This window comes from Microcebus murinus, chromosome 1 (assembly GCF_040939455.1).
Source record: "Microcebus murinus isolate Inina chromosome 1, M.murinus_Inina_mat1.0, whole genome shotgun sequence".
Taxonomy (NCBI): domain Eukaryota; kingdom Metazoa; phylum Chordata; class Mammalia; order Primates; family Cheirogaleidae; genus Microcebus; species Microcebus murinus.
Window position 1 is genome coordinate 92505462 of NC_134104.1, and position 20176 is coordinate 92525637.

The 20176-nt window shown below is 36.4% G+C and overlaps 1 pseudogene; it reads right to left on the reverse strand.

The window, feature by feature from the left end:
- The window catches only part of LOC105879163 (EGF-like and EMI domain-containing protein 1), a 551225-nt pseudogene that overhangs the window by 80962 nt on the left and 450087 nt on the right, over positions 1-20176 (reverse strand).

Sequence of the window (20176 nt, forward strand, 5' to 3'; positions counted from 1 at the left end):
TCTACCCTCTCCTTGCAACCCAACTTTGGCTTATTTGTTATTAAAGTATAACCACTAGCATTATCATGTTACACACTTAACCACTCAGAAAAATCTTTAGATTGTAGTCTAAAGGTAAGTTTTCTTCTTCTTCTTTATTTTTCTCTCATTTATTGAGACTAAAAAGGGGTCATTGAAGAAAAACAGAGCCTATTTCAAGCAACTGGGAATGGAGTTGTTTTTTTATGCAGACATCAGATTCCGCTAGTTTATTTGTGAATGCAGATGTTAATAAACCTATGAGTAGAAGGCATGAAAGAGAGGTAAGAGGACTATGCAAGCATTAAAACTTTCAATCATTTAATTATTTCATCCCTCTGGGAAGGCCAATTTCAGCAAATACATCAGGGGAAGGACATGATTATGAATGAGGATTTGAGCTAAGCATGATTCACAGGGCTGTTATTAAAAATAGAAATTTAAGAAATATTTTTGAGACATATAAAATCATAGCCAAAACCTTACAAGTTACTTAAAATGCAAATTATACAGCTAAATACTGAAAATTTGGATAACATAAATTATTTTGTTATCTAGTCCCTAGCTGTTAAAAAACATTTTCTGGCGATAGAAGTTTAGTCTAAATTATCATTACTTTATATTTAGCTATATTTACTGAATGCCCCTCAACAATGAGAAAATCACTAGTTAAAAATAATCAAAAGATAATGTATTCTGTAATAGAGAATATTGTAAAAGTTTCAAAATCTAGAAATACTAGAACAAGTTTAGGTTTTCCCTAACAAGCAAATCCATTTGGGTGAAATCCTTATGTCTTTTAAATACTCTGTTATAATAGCTAATATTTAAGTAATATTAATACTTACAAAGTGTAATGTAATACCTTAAGCATTTTACAAGTATTTACTAATGTTTAAAAGTAGAAGAGCAAACAATAGACTTGAGAAGGGGTGAATAAAGGAGAGCGGAAGAAAGAAGAAGTACATGATGAGCCAAGTCAGAACCCTGGTAACCAGAATGAAAGCACAGAGAAGCAGCAGTTGAAGGTGGAAATTGTGCTATACTTGGAGCTGACAATTAGAAGGTCATCAGCACCTTTCATTTGGTCTGAAGCACAATTGTACATTTACAAGACTATGTATTATGATGTGTCATTAAGCCAATACACATACAATTGCATAGTATTTCAGAGAAAAGAGAATGCCTTTGGCTAGAGTAACCAGAGAAGGCTAAACAGGCCATTTAACATGGAACATGATAAGTAGAGTTTTGATAGGCAGAGGCTTCAGGATGAGATATGTTCTAGGTTAAGAGCAAAGTAAGTAAGATGCAGAAGTAGAAAAGGGCATGGCTTACTTAGAGGATTGAGAGTAGCCAGGTTTTGTTAGAGCACAGCACAGAAATGTAGGGGATAAGTAATAAGTTTGCACTTAGAAGTTGATGATATAAGGTGAGTTTCTTTCATCAATAGCTATTATGAAAATATGTTTTTTTAACCCTTAGCTCTCTTTACTAAAGTAGAATGTAAGAATTTCATTTAGTAGTGCCTTTATGATTTTTCTTTGTCTTTTTAAAAAATATTAATCAGAAATTATTTGAAGGTATTGGATCAGGAGTGAGATGAGCCAGATTTTCCTGAAAATGATGTTTTCCTTTCTCAGAATTAAATTACTTGATCTCTTTGGCTCTCAAACTTCCTATCTCTAAGATAGGAGATTGGGATAGATTATTCCTCAATTCCTTCCAGATATGATCCTATAATATAGAAAACAGTATTTTCACAAAAGTATCAAAGTATACTTTTTTCAATAAAACCTTCAAGTGCTCACTTATTTTTTTAAACTAAATCATGAAATTCTCGCACTCTGTTTTTATGCTTGGATTTTTTAAATTCTGAGTTGTTTAAACATTTTTTCAAATAAAATTAGAGTTCTATAAAATAGTTATGCATAATCCAACAGAGTTTTAAAAAATATAAGTTAACAGATGATTTGTAGTGAATTAGTAATTTTGGAAATTTTGCAAAAATTATATCACTTTAGAGATGAAGTATTTTTAAGTCCTCTTTGTCTAAATTTCTACATATTATAAATGAGGAAGCTGGGTTGTAGAGAGATCTAGTGAGTTGCTGAAAGTCACATGCCAAGGTGGATTCCACTGTGCTGCTGCCCCCATCCACATTGATGAGATTTTATGGTGTACTGATCAGAAAATAAACAGCTCTGCCTCTCTGATGATTGCTAAAAATCTAGTTTCCATCTTTTAAACTATTGTTCTCCAAATAAAGGGAAAATTTAAATTACAGGAATTATTAATATCTGCGTTAGGGGAGAACACCAAGAGCAAAGCAATTCTGACAAGAATTCTTTTGTTCGCTTCCTCATGCCATGTCTGTGCCCTTCCACCAATGAACTGTGCTACTTTCACTTGCTGCAGTGCTCCTCCCGTGTGGGACATCTCCTTGGGCTGCCTTTCCTAATGCTGCCTTTCAGGAGAGATGACAAGGGGGCCAGGAGCTGTGCTCCTCAAGACAGGCACCAAAGCCCCAGGCCTGGAATCCCATTATAAAGGAGGCTACAGGGAGAAGCATCAGACTATGTGACAGTATCATGATAAAATAATGGCATGAGATATTCCTGCTTATACATCTTTTTAAGAATTGCCATTAAAAGGACAGAGAGATCCTTGTATTTTGGGGTATCATAGACATCTTAAAGACTCTGAGAAAAATGACAAGACTTTGCCTCCAAAACAATGACATGCACTCAAAAAAAATTTTGCAGACAACTGCAGAGGTTCAAACTGATGTCCACTAAAACTAAGATCCCCAGTTTTACTGGGATCTCACTGTATCAGCAGTCCAAGCAACTTGTATGGTGAGCCAAGCAGTCCATGTGCTCATACTTCCTGCCACCTTAGCCAGCTGTTATGGGCTCCTTCTCTAACATCACTTTGTGCAGATTTATCATTCTGACTGAAGCTTTCTAGTAACTGCTGCACATACATCACCACAAGAGCATGGGCCTTAGAGAGGAAGCCCTTTTGAAATAAGTCATCTGAGTCTCTGTAAGTGTTTGGGGGTATAGGGAGTTTACTTTAATCATTTTGATTAAGAGAAAGTGCAGGCTAGGCATGGTGGCTCATGCCTCTAACATGAGGCCAGCACTTTGGGAGGCCAAGCCGAGAGGATTGCTTGAGCTCAAGAGTTTGAGACCAGCCTGAGCAAGAGCAAGACCCCATCTCTACAAAAATAGAAAAAATCTGGGTGTGGCAGTGTGTGCCTATAGTTCTGGCTACTCAGGAGGCTGAGGCAGGAGGATTGCTTGAGCCCAGAAGTTTGCGGTTGCAATGAGCTATGATGATGCCACTGTTCTCCAGCTGGGTGACAGAGCAAGACTCTGTCTCAAAAAATAAATAAATAAATAAATAAATAAATAAATAAATAAATAAATAAGAAGTTATAGAAAAGAAAGGACTAGAGGCTCTAAGTCAAAAAGTCAAAAAATGACACTAGCCTTGCTATGTGACTGATGGGCAGAAAGAAGAAAAGGAAGGAAGCAAAGGGAAGGAGGAAGGAAGAAATGGAGGCAACTAAATTCAAGTACTCCAAAATAGTGAAATCATAAAATTCCATAACTCCATCTTCTCTTCTGTGACACTACCATAGATCATGATGAATTTTCATCTAGTATAATCTCCCATTAAATACCAACCACCATTCTCAGTCTTCTTCCAGGTAAAAATCGCAAAGGGAAAGTGAGCTAATTCAATTTTTCTGTTTAAAACAAAAAAGTCTGAATTTTTCTTCTGCAAAATGTTTATAGCAGCACAATTCACTATTGCAAAGATGTGGAAATAACCCAAGTGCACATCAATACATGAATGGATTAATAAAATGTGGTATATGTATACCATGGAGTACTATTCAACTATAAGAAGCAATAGTGATATAGCATATCTGGTATTTTCCTGGATAGAGCTGGAACCCATTCTACCATTTTCCCTGAAAATAAGACAGGGTGTTATATTTATTTTTCCTCAAGAAGACATCCTAGGGCTTATTTTCAGGGGATGTGTTATTTTTTTAAAGTATGGTACAACAATCTACATTTATTCAAATATAGTTATGTCGTCTTCTTCTGGAACATTATCATAACTCTCCAAACCCCAAATTTCATCCTGAATTTCTTGCGACTCTATTTTCTTTAGAACCATTGGCCCCAATCTCTCATGTCGAGCAATAGAGCTCTCATGGGACAGATGAGAAGGGCTGCTCATCTTCTATACTGCTCCACTGACGAAATGCATGTGTTGTGCAGATAGGCTGAGTAGCCACGCCCATCACTAGGTCTTATTTTGGGGGTAGGGTTTATATTGTGCAAATGCTTAGAAATCCTGCTAGGGCTTATTTTATGGGTAGGCCTTATTTTCGGGGAAACACATTACTAAGTGAATTATCCCAAGAATGAAAAAATAAGCACCACATGTACTCACCAGCAAATTGGTATTAACTGATAAACACCTAAGTAGACATATAGGAATAACATTTATTGGTTGTTGAGAAGATGGGAGGGAGGAGGAGGGGATGGGTATATACATACATAATGAGTGCAAGGCGCACCATCTGGGGAATGGACATGCTTGAAACTCTGACTCCATGGGTGTGGGGGGAAGGAGGAGAAAGGCAACACACATAACCTAAACATTTGTACCCCCATAATATGCTGAAATAAAAAAAAATCTTCAATATAACCCAGAAAAAAGGCAAATGTAAATATCGGTTCTCTGCAGCAAAACCTTTCTTTCACAATAAATAAGCAAATAATTGTCCTCATGCTTAAATTATTTATCTTTAAATACAAAGTGTTTAAATTCTTCTTGGAATCCTTATAACAAAATTGCTATAATTGTAAACTGTGTCAACTAAGATTCTTAAGACCATCTTTTGAAACCAAAAATTCAGAATATGTATGTGGAAAAGGCATCAAAACTTTCACAAAGGTCAACTGCTGGGCTCTTGGTCCAGCACCTTCTGTAGAATGACATTGGAAGGGTTAAACACTTTAAAATAATTGTAGTTGTGAAATTCATATTTCTCATTACCTTAATTCACTCCATATATATATTTAATACACACATACACATATATATGTAAATCAACCTAATTTGTACACTATGCTAAAATTCTACCTAAGAAGATCAGCATATGGAACTGTAAATTATTACCATAGTGTCCATGTATATGTACAATAAGAATCAGATTTTAAGGAACAGAAATAGAAAAGATAAAGTGTAATATCCTTATCTAATGCCACTTTTGGCCTGATGTCCTCAAAACAAAAAATTGGAAAATTTAAGGGTAGTGATGGTAAGGAATAAGGAAAGAGCTTAATGATTTTACTTAGAAATAGCTAATAACTGCAGGATTTAGAATACTACACCTGTAAATACAATTTAGTTGGTGACTAGAGTGTTTATTTTTCCTTATTGCAAAGACCAGATACCATAGATTCATATACATAATTACTTTGCAAAATATTTTTATGTCAAACATAAAAATTCACCAGGTCAACTTTTATAAAAATTTTTATGTCAAACATAAAAATTCACCAGGTCAACATAAATATCTCATCTGTACGTATCAACAATCCCACTGCTCTTAAATATTTTGTGACTGAGAGAAGTTATAGTGGCAGTTTAAGGATGTTAACAGCTGAAGACCTTATAGGTTGGGAATGGGGTCAGGAAAGGGATTTCTGTTGCTAAAACCAGTAATCCTGCAAAGGGATGTTTCAATTTAAATATACATGTGCCGCTGTCCTACAACTTGTGGTTAATGTAGGTACAATTATTACAGTATTGAATTCCCTGGATATTGGACTTTTATTTGTACCTTTACTTGGCTTTGGAAAAGTCCTATTTTTGCTCTAAGAAGCTGTTTTCTCATATCCAAATCAGACCTATGACCAAGGCCAGCTTTACATACTTGCCTTGGCCTTCTCTCATTTCCTATAAGACATACTAAGAAAAAGGAAGAGGGAGTATATGTTATAAAAACTAGGTGAAATTGGCTGACTTCTCTTCCAAGATTCATAATTATAGAATACCTTATAAGATTCTATAATTTTGTGTAGAGTAGTTAACAGACCCTGTATAATAAAGCCAGCAATTAAAATTATGCTGTACAAGGTGCTATTTTTTCAATATAATAACTACTTTTTAAAAGAGCATGCAGGTCAGGCTCAGTGGTTCATGCCTGTAATCCTAGCACTCTGGGAGGCCGATGTGGGTGGATTGGTCAAGATTAGGAGTTCGAGACCAGCCTTGAGCAAGAGTGAGACCCTGTCTCTACTAAAAGTAGAAAGAAATTAACTGGCCAACTAAAAAATATATATATATAATTAGCTGGGCATGGTGGCGCATGCCTGTAGTCCCAGCTACTGGGGAGGCTGAGGCAGAAGGATTGCTTGAGCCCAGGAGTTTGAGGTTGCTGTGAGCCAGGCTGACGCCACAGCACTCTAGTCTGGGCAACAGTGAGACTATGTCTCAAAAAAAAAAAAAAGAGCATGCAGATGAAATTAGAATGCATCTTTTTGCCATATGAGGATCATCACTCAATGAAAATAAAACCACTTCTATGTAACTAACTTCAGTTAAAACAAGGAACATTTATAAATCATACAGAAACATAACATTTTAAAAGTTCATTCTTTTGTTTATAAAAGTACTATATGCTCATTTTAGGAAACATGCAAAATTCAGAAACATGCAAAAAATTAAAAATAATAATCCTACCCCCCAAAAATTATATTTAAGAACATTTTGATGCACAATGAATATATGGTAATCTCCGATGTAATGTGTGTAGTTTTAACTATGCTTGAGCATATAACCTTAACTTCTTGGCATATAATCTATTATAGTTTTGCTGAAGCTTGAATTTTAATCACGAATCTGATTCTGAGTCCAGTTCTAAGTCTGGTCGCAACTGAGTGAACATCATGGCCAGTAATTATAATTGGCCACAATCCTCACTTCATTGTGGTTCTGTGCTATACTTATTGTATATAAGTAATAACTAACAATTTATACTTTATTGCAAATGGCATAAATTATGTACTATGGAAATATTCACACATTTGGGAACTCATACATTTTCTTGTAAATATTAATTTCTATATCTCCTCTATTTTGTTTTTGTCTTTCAGTCTCTAATAAAAAGATTTTTTTTTTGTTTGTTTGTTTATTCTAGGACATACAATTGTACTTGAATGCCATCAGTTTCTATAGATGTTTTCATAATAGAAAAACCTTTCCTTCCTACCCCTACATGGGCAGGTCGATTTTCATTGAAAATGGCTTCAAGCTGGTTCTAATATTTACTCACTTATGCAGGCGCGTTCGTCAGCATGGAGCCTGTGTCCCGTAGCACATTCACAGTGGAAGGTGCCCAGAGTGTTAATACAGCGCTGCTGGCAGCCTCCATTCACCACCGCACATTCATCGACATCTAGAGGAGGAAGACAGATGGCCAGGATTACAATGTTATTCCAATGTCAGCTTCGGAGAAGTGGCACAATATTTCTTTGATACACAGTATGTGTTATGTTGTACAAAGGCACCATCTCTGTTGCCACAAATCTTTGCTTGTTTGATCCATTTTGCTCCACTGTGTAAACAAGAAAATGTAGATGGAAACTGTATTGAGCTTTTTAAATCTCAGCAACGATGAGCATAGGGATTGTCTCACAATTTTCTGTACTTCACATGCTAGTTAATTAGACAGATCTGAGATACAGATATTTCCTTGGGGAAGAAAAAGTGGAGGGGAGAATTACAATGAGCTACTCTATCTGGAGCAGCACACACCGGCAGACAAACACCTATTATTGGTCTGACGCTGCTGAATAAAGCCAGTAATAGAGTTAAGACCTTGAATCTCCTCGGGTGCTATGGTGGACATCAGGGCACAGATAGATAAATTAAAATAAAACTAAGATTTGGTGTTCTTAAAAATACATCAGGATATTTTTTCCATTGATTAAGCTTTTTCCTTCTCACTCCAGGTGCTATTTTCTGAAATATCATGCTTATACGAGAGGTTACTTTAATTTTAGAAAAAAATAGAAAAAGGTCAAGATTCATGACTACCCACGTCTTATGATCAGCTAAGGTTATGATAAATGAATATAATGGTCATCTTCCATTAGGAAAAAAATCAATTTATCTTTCAGAACCTACACTTCCTGTGCCCTATGTAATCAGTACTTATGTATCTAAAAATCACAAAAAGAAGATATCCAAAAACATAGGGAAGTATTTTCAGGTTATCAGTGGAGGAAAAACTTCTACATTTTCTTGATTGAGGATTTTTTATATATATAAAATAAAAATCTATGTCTTTTAGTAAGTTTAAAAATAAAAATCATCTTTTTTAGAGAGGTAGAGATTTTACATGGAGAAGTATGTGTTTCATGCATAGAATGTCCTGACTTTCCCTGCCCCAGTCCTAGATACTCTGGCAAAGATGTTGGGTGTGAATATTCTTTACTAAAATATAAGTCATCCTACTAGACAATTAACTTTACAACAAGCAGCATTAATTCCACAGGGCAAGATCCTTATCCAAGAAGACATCAAAATGGAGAAGAAATACTATTGCAATGACTAATCATAGCACCTTTTCATTGTACAAGCCTATGATCTGTAATGAATGTTTTCTACCTTAATAAAGACTAGAGGATATGATTTAAGGGAAGCAAGAGTTTTTACTTGGTATTTTTTAATGAAAAAGAAAAAATCTCTATGCAAAGAATATATTAAGTCTCACTTATACAAAAAAAAAAAAGTCCCACATTTAAAACTGCTAGTTCTATATTTTACATATTTTATATGATCTAGTATTTTCCTTTAAAAATTAGATATCCTGTAGTAATTCCTTATTTTTAAAAGAAATCTTACTTTAGAGGTAAGAATTACTGACTTTTTTGAAGTACTAGAATTTGAGTCACTGGTAATAAAACCTCTAGGTTTTTTTCATATAAACTAATGTTAAACCAGAATTCTCCATTTATATTTATGCTGGCTAAATTTTTGTCATCTTCCTTTAGGGTATTATTCTGTGAAGTTGAGATACAATTTTAAGTTTAATCTGTAAACCCTTGAATTAGATACCCTTCTCAAGGTTTTTGTCGTAGACGCATAAATAAAATTCTTAATTACTAATAGTAATATGTTTTAGATGATAAATGATTTTTCCATCATGAAGAATTATCATCATATGCCATACATGTATTTAAATGTATGAAAAATTTGATAAAGGGTGTGCACAGGTGTAGATGGCTGTGTCTGAAGAGGGAAAAAGTATCGAGATGGGTGGAGTTCCGGGTATGTGTGGGGGTGTGTTGGATAAAAAGATTTTAGCCATATCTATGATGTTCTAATATTTTACAAGAAAATAGTTATCTAGGTGTTATTTGGGTAATAAAAAGTAATTTTAAAGAAAGAAGCATAATATGACTGCCTCCCATGACTTACTCACCAAACTTCAATAGTTTTTTGACAAAAAAAGTCAGCAAAAATAAGAAAAATTATGGGGTTCATTCCAGAGATAAGAATAGTCATAGATTTTTTTCTTCTAGTACATTTTAATGTGTTCATATTGTTAATTTGCACCAGAATTATCATGAAAGTACTATGGTTTAGAAAACACACAGACACACACATGGATACAGCAAGCCAAACTTCCTTTGTACTTTGAGTCAGATAGTTTTGGAAAAAAATATCTTAGTGTTGAAATTTAGCCAGTTACCTTTTCTGTGTGTGACTCAGTTTTCTTCTTTATAAAATGGGATAATAATGATGGCTATATGTGCTATCCTGTGATGTTTTTTTCATATTTATGCACACGATTTTGGTATAAGCTAATGCTTGAAATTATATATAGAAATTAAAAGGGTTATTTTACTCCACTGAGTGATGGAGCTAACAATATAAGATCATAAAGTAAGAGTGAGCAATATAAGAATTCAGGGGAAATCCATTTGGCTCAGGGTGAGAAGGAAATGCTTGGGGGAAAAGTGAGAATTGAGCGCATGGAGAAGTGCGTGGGCAACTCAAAAGTGCAGTGCCTGTGAGGTGCACATTCTGAAATTTAGCATTTAGGTCTATCAGGCTGGAGAATAAGGTTGGCAGAAAGAAATAAAGTTGAAAAACAAGCCTAAAATCTCCTTTTAATTAATTTGGACACTAAAGCATTCCTCTTCTTGATTTGCAATACAGTGTACTTCAGGGCAAGTTGAAACATAATAGGCTGTGTTCACACAGTAGCAAAGCAAACTTATTAAGAGTTAAAAAAAAATCAATTGCTCATAGAGTGGTACCAAATACTAAGTAATTGGTTTGACTTAGTTTTGCTTTTTTGCCCTTTCAGATACATGAATTTACTGATTGGGCATTGTGGAATCGGCAATTTTCAAACCTGGCAGCACACTAGAATCACTTCGTAAGCATTTCCAAATACTGATGCCAGGGTCCTACCCTTCAAGAGTCTGATTTAATTAGTCTGGGGTAAGGCCTGGGAATCAAAACATTTTTAAAACACGTGAAGTATTTCTTATGGGTAGTCAGATTTGAGATAGCCTTGTACAGTCAGTACTTTCATTACCTTGGGATCTTGTTAAAATGCAGTTGCTGATCTTGGAGATCTGCAGCTGAGGACTGAGATTCTGCATTTCTAACTAGATCCAAGTTAATTCTTATGCAGCTGGCCTGTGGATCACATATTCTAAGTAGCGAGAGCGTAGACAGTCCTCTGTTCAACCATAAATGTCACATGGACTACAAATGTCATGGTTTGACTCAATTTCTCAGTTGTTTGACCAAATTAGACCAATTCAGACCAAATTTCTAAATCAATCCTTAGTCCAAAGCATTTAAATATATGTATGTATTAGAGCAAATGAAATCATAGATATAAATTCAAGACAGTTTTAGCATTATTTGTTATAGGAAATAATTTGCTTCCGCAAAATGTGAAGGAAATGTTACTTCTTCTCTGACGGAATACCTCCGATATAGGATAAAACCGGGTTAAATTGCCATGATATTAGACCCTCATGCTGGAGCTGTCACAAGTGATTTTCTTTTCCATCAAGATTCTGTCCAACAGAGTTAAAAACCAGAAATGTCAATATTACATTAAAATGTTATTATCAAGTATACTTCATGTGAAGAAACGATTTCTCAAAAATTCTCTGAGTTATATCTTCATGTTAGCTGCTTATGGAAAGCCCTGCCGTTAGAATTGGAACTCCAGGACACTGCTGGGAATAATGACAAAGTGATTAGAATTTTTTCAGCATTATCACTGTGATATGGACACAAGATTTCAAGACTTTATACTATAAAACACTGTCAAAAAGAATCAACTATGTCTGCTGTTTTTCCTTTTAATGCACTTTTTCTACATATTTTTCCTGTATTTATCCCAAAAACTATTTCCCCATATGGTCACAGAATATAATATCTTAAAAGAATTCATATTATTATCAACCATATTTTGCACATAAAAGCTCCCTAAGACAACAATGATCCACTTTTGTTTCCAAACAACCAAATTGTTTCATATTATTTTTCTTAGATTGTGTGACCATTTACCTGAGAACCAGAGTAAGATAAATTATTCTTCCATTGCCTTTTACTATACTATTTTCAGAAACCTGTTAATTGAAAATATGAGTTCCTGGGGTGCTTTATATTGGAGATTTCATTGTAGAAATATTAGGTTTGAAGGAAATATAGATGAGTGTGGTGAAGATTACACTAAGTTTTCTCTGCGGCCTTATTTTCACTATTTTCTACCATAATAGTAATCACTTTATATATCAAAACTGCTGACTTTTTACTCATAATTTGTAGTGCCTGACAGAATGAACTCATTAAAGTCAAAGATCTTATTGTCTAAAACATTTTCTGGCACATACACCTTATAAATGTTCCATGGATGACTGAATGGATGAGTGGTTTGAGAGCAGGCCACAGCATTCAGTCTTCTTATCCATCTATATTCACGAATGCGATTTCTCAGAATTGGGCTCTTTGCTTCACCCTTGCAGTAGATTCTTAACATTTATTTTTGACTATTCACAAGAAGCTTTATAAATCTGAGGTACAGGCCAGACATGGTGGCTCACGCCTGTAATCCTAGCACTCTGCAAAGCCGAAGAGGGCAGATCGCTGAAGGTCAGGAGTTCAAAACCAGCCAGAGCAAGAGTGAGACCCCATCTCTACTAAAAATAAAAAGAAAATTAATTGGCCAACTAAAATATATAGGAAAAATTAGCCGGGCATGGTGGTGCATATCTGTAGTCCCAGCTACTCAGGACACTGAGGCAGGAGGATCTCTTCAGCCCAGGAATTTGAGGTTGCTGTGAGCTAGGCTGATGCCATGGCACTCTAGCCCCAGGCAACATAGTGCGACTCTGTCTCAAGAAAAAGAAAAATCTGAGGTACAGAGTCATTTCTAAATTTTCTGATGAATAAATTTGAACTGTGTCTGTAGTGAATATTGACTGGTTGCCTGTTGGGATTCACCCATTTTTCTTCTTCTCTCAGGCTAAATAACCCCCAGATTTTTCTTCATGAAATTTTACCTCCTTCATTTCAGAGAAGCTATGTAGTTTATGTGGGATTGATGAACATCACCCCTCTTCCAGTTCTAGGGTGTGCTCTGCATAATTTCATCTCCACTTACCACAGGAATTGGATCTGCATTTGCATATGGCTTTCTCATGAAGAACAAACTAGTTTAGATGTGATTCAATCAGCATAAAGCTCAACATATAGGTTGGGAATCCTGGAACACAGATTCCGCCTTGCTCTGGAAATTGTAAGGCGTGGATATGAGCCATTTGCAGTAGCCACGTCAGTGATGGAAGCTACACTAAAGATAGGACAGAACTGAAGAACTCACAGAGAACTAGAGTTGGAGCCCGATTGTACTGTGCCTGTAGTTCTCCTTACAGCTGAACTTCTCAGTTAAGTGATCATAACATCTTTTGTTGTTTAAGCCTTTTGAGTTGCATGACTCTCTTGGTTGTAAGCAAAACCATCTTAACTGATGCATGTTATAAATTGGAGTGCAGGTCCAAGAAAGTCATCAAGTGCAGTTCAAACACAGCATCTACTTTTCGAAAAGATTTGTTGACCTCTTAATCCATAAAATGTTTTAATCTACATTTTACCAAGCAACCAAAAAGTCATGCTTTGTCATTATTTTTCATAGTATTTTTTGGGGAAATTATATTCTGTCAAAGTTCTAATGAATTTGGAGATTTGTGACAATCTTAGTTCATCTTTATTACCAATGTTAAAGGTTTATCAAACTGCCTGTACAAAGTCATGATACATCTGATAGTGCCAGGTATGCTAAAGTCACCTTCTTGAATGGTTTCCTCACAGTGAATGATCATTCCCTACCTTTCCCCCCAAGCTTTAGCCTCTGCTTTTTCCTTCTGTTCCTTTCTTGGCAACTACAACTAATGGTAGCTTGACACTCAGATCTAAGCTGGTAGAAAATAAATGAATCCTGGTAACATTGTGGAAATTATGGTTTTTCTTATTCCTGCCCTTGCTATAAAAAAATTAAAAAGTTACCAGTTTTCTAGTTCAGGCATTCACCAAATAATAACAAAAAACATTTGGTTCAGGAAAGAACCAATTAGGACATTTGAAGAGAATGACAATATTAAGAAAAAGCAAAGCTCAAAGGACTTTTTATCTTGTGCTAAAGATAAAAGGGTAATATGCACTCTCTTAGAAAATGCAATTAGTTTGGCCCATGTAGAGTAAGGGTTAAGTGGAAAAAGATAATGCTTAAGATGTAGTTAGAGCCTGATCATGGAGGGGCTTTTACAACATACTAAGGAATTGTGGCTTTACTTTATAAGCTGTGAGCATTAACAGGATGAATAATAGATTAGAGGGGTGGGAGATTGAAGGCAGAAAAGCCAATCAATAATCATTGCAAGAATCCAGGTAAAAGATAATGAGGACCTGACCTAAGCTAGTAGCAATGGATATAGAGAGGTGTGGGCAGATGTAAAAGAAGTTAAGGAGAAGAAAAAAAATATGACTTGATTACTAAGTGAATGTGATGGAGAAGAAAGAGTCAAGGTCAACTCCCTGGAGCAATTGGATGGATGGTAGTGATAGTCACCAAAATAGCACAAGAGGAGAAACATTGGATATTAGAAAAATAGTTCAGTTATGGACTTAAATGTTTTAATGGGCAAGTGAGATGGAAAGTTGGGAATAACTACTAAGCAATTGAGTATATGGACTAAGAAGAGGAGAAAAATATGAGCTGATGTTTCAACTACTATTTATCTATATGCACAAGCCTGAAACTCAGGAGTAACCCTTGACACTTTCCTTCACCCATATCCAATCTAATATCAAATTTCACTGTATCAAACTTACCTCCCATCACTTGTCAAATCTGTTCACTTCTCATATCCACTGTCGCACACTAATCCAGGTACACTGATGGATCCCTCCACATTCACCAGCAGGCCCTCTAATCTCTGCTGTAGGATGCACAGTGATATAACCAACAAAAATATTATCAATTCTCCCACTCTCACTCCTGCCACAGTTTTATACCATTCAATCACTTCTGATTACTTTTAGGATTAGACTGAACACCAACATGATATGCAGATCTCTGTGTGATCTGGTCTCTGCCTCCTCCTCTAACCCTATCCTGTTAGTATTTTTCTTTACTATATTTTAGCAACACTGATACTCTTTAAGTTCCTTGATGATTCTCTTTTAGTTTATTCCCCTCCCTTTTACCTAGTGAGTACCTATGCATCCTATAGATGTCCACCCAAATACTACTACCTCACAGAGGCCTATAGTTTTCCCTCAATCTAGATCAGATTTATGTCATGCCACCTTGAGACTACCTTCCTTTCAGAACTATTAACTCATCTATGCCATCTCCATATAGATAGCAATTCAATCCACAAGAGAGGTGATATTACCAAGCAAAAACATACAGATTAAGAAGAGAAAGGAGTGCAATAATAAATCCTGATGAATACTGACATTTAAGGCAGGCTTAAGTAGGAACACACATAGCTGACCTAGAGGGGATACGAACGAGTAGGAGGAAAACCAAAAGAGTTGGGGATCATTAAAGTCAAGGGAGCGGGAGTTTAAAGAGGAAAAAGTCTCCACACAGAGATGTCAAGTAGGAAATGGAAAGTACCCAGTAGATTTAGGAAGAAGGATTTCACTGCTGACATTGATGAGAAGGATGTTAATAATAACATTTCTGTGTAACAGTTAAATTAAACACTTACTATATGTCATGCCCTACTCTAATTTCTTTTTAATTTTTTGGAGACAGGTTCTTGCTCTGTTGCCCAGGCTGGAGTGCAGTGGTATTATCATACTTTACTGAAGCCTCAAATTCCTGGGTTTACATGATCCTCCTGAGTAGCTGGGACTACAGGTGCACTCCACCACTATGCCTGGCTAATTTTTAATAAAAAACAATTTTGTGGAGACAAGATCTTACTGTATTGCCCAGGGTAGTCTTGAACCCCTGGCCTCAAGCTATCCTCCTGCCTCAGCCTTCCAAAATGCTGGATTACAAATGTGAGTCACTGCACCTGCCTCTAAATTCTTTATATAAATTAGCATATTTAATACTCAAAATAGTCCTATAAAGTAAATAGTGGTATTACTCTTATTTACAGAGGGGGATGCTGAGACATAGAAAACTGTTTCAGTGGAGTGGCTGGATTGGTCCCAGATTGCAGTGGGTTGGGTTGAAGAAGAAGCAGGAGACCAAGAAAGGAAGACAGGGCATTCAGACATGCCTTGTAGTAAGTTTGACTCTATAGGAGACGGGGTTGTATTTAGACAAAAAAGTGTGGTAGTGGGAGAGGGTTTTTAAAGTGAATGCCACTTGCAGAAGCTTAAATACTCACTGAATAGGGTCAATAGAGAGTTGATTTAAAGATATAAAAGAGAGAGGGAATTTTCAAATTATTGAGAATCTCATTAGTGCATTCTAAATGAAGGCATATGTCGGGAGAGGATTTGCCACGGACGCTACACATTTTTGGCGTGTGTGGTAAGAACACAGGGCCCTGCTCACTCTTTGCCCAAGCCATTTTTCAGGGCTTTATTTCCACGGAGAAGTGAGCTAACATCTCCCCTGAGAAAAAGAGCAGCCTTGTTTCCACTAACTATAAAAGTGGTAGATCCTCTAAACTCAGTGTTTCCCTGATATAGTACAACCAATTGCAGGTACAGACATCCATGATGGGCTCTTGGTGTCACTGCTGTGGGATTTGGAGGAGCATGGCTAACTGACAAAAACAAATGAAGCTCTGGCCACTGCTTTTTCCATGAATAACAAAGTCCTTTTTTCTGACCCAAGAGTCTCATGTCTTTTGTCAGCATCCATGAAACTGTAAAAGCTTAGCTTGTTAGTGTAAAAGCAGGGTAAAATCCCAGACCTTGCACATTTCTTGACAGTGTACAGAATGGAAATCACACACATGATCATCTACTACTTGGGGTTAGAGAGAGCATATCTGTAGCTCTCTACAGATTGGAAGGACCTGAGGAGCATTGAAGGATGTTCCCGTCTTTTCCCCTATTATAATGATGCCTGTTGATTGCTTATAGCCTTGGAATTATGAGTAAAGCATGATGCTGGGTAGATCTCTGGTCTGCCTGAGCCTGCCTGATTTGACAATCTGATCCTTTGTGTTAGTTTGGAAGGGAGGAAGGAAAAGAGGTTACGCTGTTACGTCTTTTTGTGATTTTAAAGAACATAAGGACACAAATACCTAACTCAGAGGACCAACAATTTTACTATATTGTTAGCTTTCTGAGGGCAGAGATGGTATCTGTTTTGCTTAACACTGTGCTTCTAGTATCTATTCTAGTGTTTGGCCTGTAGTAGTTGCACAGTAAATATTTGTTGAAAAAAATTTTAAATGTACAGCTGAGTGATGGATAGCTAAATTGACAGAGGAAAAGAGTTAAAATGACAGCAAAGGAGAGTGAGAAAGAGATGTGAGAGAAGATGGGGGTGGCAGGATCTTGTAGAATCTTGGCATTGAAGGAGATTCTTTTTAAAAGGAAATAAACAATGGTATCAATACTGCTGAAATCAAGCAAAATGGGGACTGTAAAGAAACTGGTGGATTTGGAAATAAGGCCTTTCTGCCACAGTATAGAATGTGGATAGCAAGTTAGCTTTTTGTGGATCTCTAATTCTTTAATTTTTTCCCAGTTCCAGAATATTATATTCTTTCTTCCTTACTGAGAACAGGGCTACCAAAGTCATGATTTTATGGCTGTATTATATTGTTACCTTGCCTATAGCATGACTCAATTATCATTCCTAAAAACCACAGTGTGACAAGGCTCAGGTATATGGTGGTACAATATCGACATCATAGTGAATGTGATGTGAATGTGGGAGCAGAAAGCAACAAAAATAAAACATGTACACAGAGCCTACTAAAAACAGCCATTTAACATATATCAGATGGTCTACAAAATTGTTTCGAACTTCATAGGATTAAGCACAAATGGCAAAGGAAGGTAAGTGCACCAGTGAAACTGAACCTGAGCAAAAAATTCACATAGCTGTGTTGCTTAGCTAAATTTCTTTACTCCCAGTTTAACTCACAGTCCAAATACATTGATTCAATTCCAGTTTTCAAGGAAGAGCCAAGCCCTTGGTGGGCTATGAATTAGAGGTGTTTCCAGACGTGGATGAGGTGTTCAGCCTGGGCATTGCACTAGAGAAACAGAAACCTCAAACCAAACTCTCAGTTCACTCCCTAGGAAAAGGAATGGCATTCCCCTTAGAGATTTTAATCTTTTGGCCTGTGTTTAGTTAGTTCTGCCTCCCCACTTTCTCCCTAGGTCGAACATGACTCTAGCATTTAAGTGGTGATTAGTGGTTCTCAAGTCAGTGGTGAGTGGAGACAAGTCTGGAGAGGAAGAGGAGAAAACCAACACAGGGCTTGGAAATCTGAGGCAGGTAATAAACAATGGTTGGTTGGATACCTGCCTGAGTGAGATAACTGGATTAATCTGGGCATTATTTAAAGACCCTTCTGAAGACCTTGGAATATCTAAATCTAGGGGTCTCAAGTAAAGGAAGACACTTGGAATACTGGATATTCTAGAGGTCACTGCTTGAAAAGTGCATCTTTTCCCGGGTGTTTGGAAATGAAAGAGGGAGAGACAGACAAGTTGGGACAGCCTTAGGACCTTGTACAACTCTAGATCACTGAGCAGTTGGGGAAGCAGGATTAGGATACGCAAGCTAGAAATTAAAACTCAGAAAAGGAGCTCAGGAACCAACCACTTTCTTTCATTACTTTCAATTGACCCTATCCACCTTCTTCTGATTGACTCCATTTCAATGCCATATCCCAACCAAAATGGTCAAATTAACTGAAATGAGCTGGTTCTTTCTAAACACCCAAAATTACAGCTTATACTACAAATGGTGGTTTGATAGAAATAGTAATAATGATAAATGAATATTGACTGTGAAAAGATCTAGTAATGCTGTTATCTGCACTGAACTTTTTTCCCTTCTCTTTTTCCTGGTTATAGAGCTCCTCTCTTGTATACTGGGATGTAGTGGGGGCTGTTCCCACTCTTGTGACCCAGGACCACCACCAAACCCATAGGGGAGTACACAACCTCTTGCTCACACAACCTGAGGAATTCACCTTCCTAGCCACAGTGAGTAGATCAAGAAAGGGGATGTGACTCAAGCCAAATTAAGCAGAATCCTACCAAAGGCTTTTGCAAAAGCTATTAGGAAGGAAACATTATATTTTCTTCAGCATTCCCTCATTATAAAGACAGTGAAAACATTTAGCTTCTAGATGTCTTTTCCACCAGGAAGAGGGTCTAGTTGAAAATAAAGACAACCCACTGGAAGATACAATCAGGAGATGAAAAGAGACAGCCCTCTGAAGACAGTGTTTAAGTGCCTATATACAGTTCTGCCTAAGAGCTGGACTATACCTGGATTTTTCACTTACATATTGCAATAGCCTCCGCACCAATCAAACAATAACAACGCTAAGCTGGTGTGAGGTGGATTTCTCTCAGTTACAACCAAAAGAGTCCTAATTAATCCAGGATTATCTTAAAATGAGGCCACAATCCTGGATGACTCAAAGAATATCTTTTAAGAAATGCATCTGTTATTTCATATTCCTGACATGAAACAAGTCATTTTTTTTTTTTGTCCCTCCTAAAAACCCATGAGATAGGAATTATCTATTCTCAGGACATCTCTAACTCATTGTTCATGTTTATGTTGAACCAGTAACTCTATGCTTTGAATAATATTCTGGGGACTCTCACATGCTATGGCAATAAACATATTTCCCAGAGCAGGTAAAGATTTTTGGCTGTGACTCTGGCTTGTCTACTGTTTTGCAGCTAACAATTCTATATTCTGGGTAATCTAAGAAAAGGGAATGGCAGGAAGAAAGCTGGCCTGCCTTGGGTTTCTACCCTGTTTCAGACACTTCAACTATTTTATCCTTTTATCCTTCCTGAAACTCTAAAAGACAGGAATTATTTTGAATTTTACAGATAATAAAACTAAGACCCCAAGAAGTTAAGCAATTTGCACAGGTTTTGTTAGTGTCAGATCTGGGATTTGAATTCAGATTAAAAAATAAGATAATTTTGGATTTGTTGCCAACATACTTAAATAGCGTGCTGTTCGTGCTTATCATTGTGGCTGGTTTAAATTTTTTCCCTCCACTCAGATGAAAATAAGATGAATGGCTAGATGATAAAATGTCTGTTATAAGCTCTGTTAACAACTTCCTTTAGGAAGAACCTCTCCCCTCTCCTTTCACTTCCCCCACCACATGTCTAATTTGTTATCCAATTCTAACCACTAATTAATTAGGCGACAAATGATAAACTAGACAAGCAAAGCACCCTCCACACATAGTGAGAGACAAAGAATGACAAAGAAAGGAGGGTGAGTAGGCAGGGCTATATGATGTAATAATGGTAGACCTCCCCACAAGATTTACTCATAACTGTTTTATGAAAACATATTTTCCATATCCAAGTGCAAATAGGATAATAATAT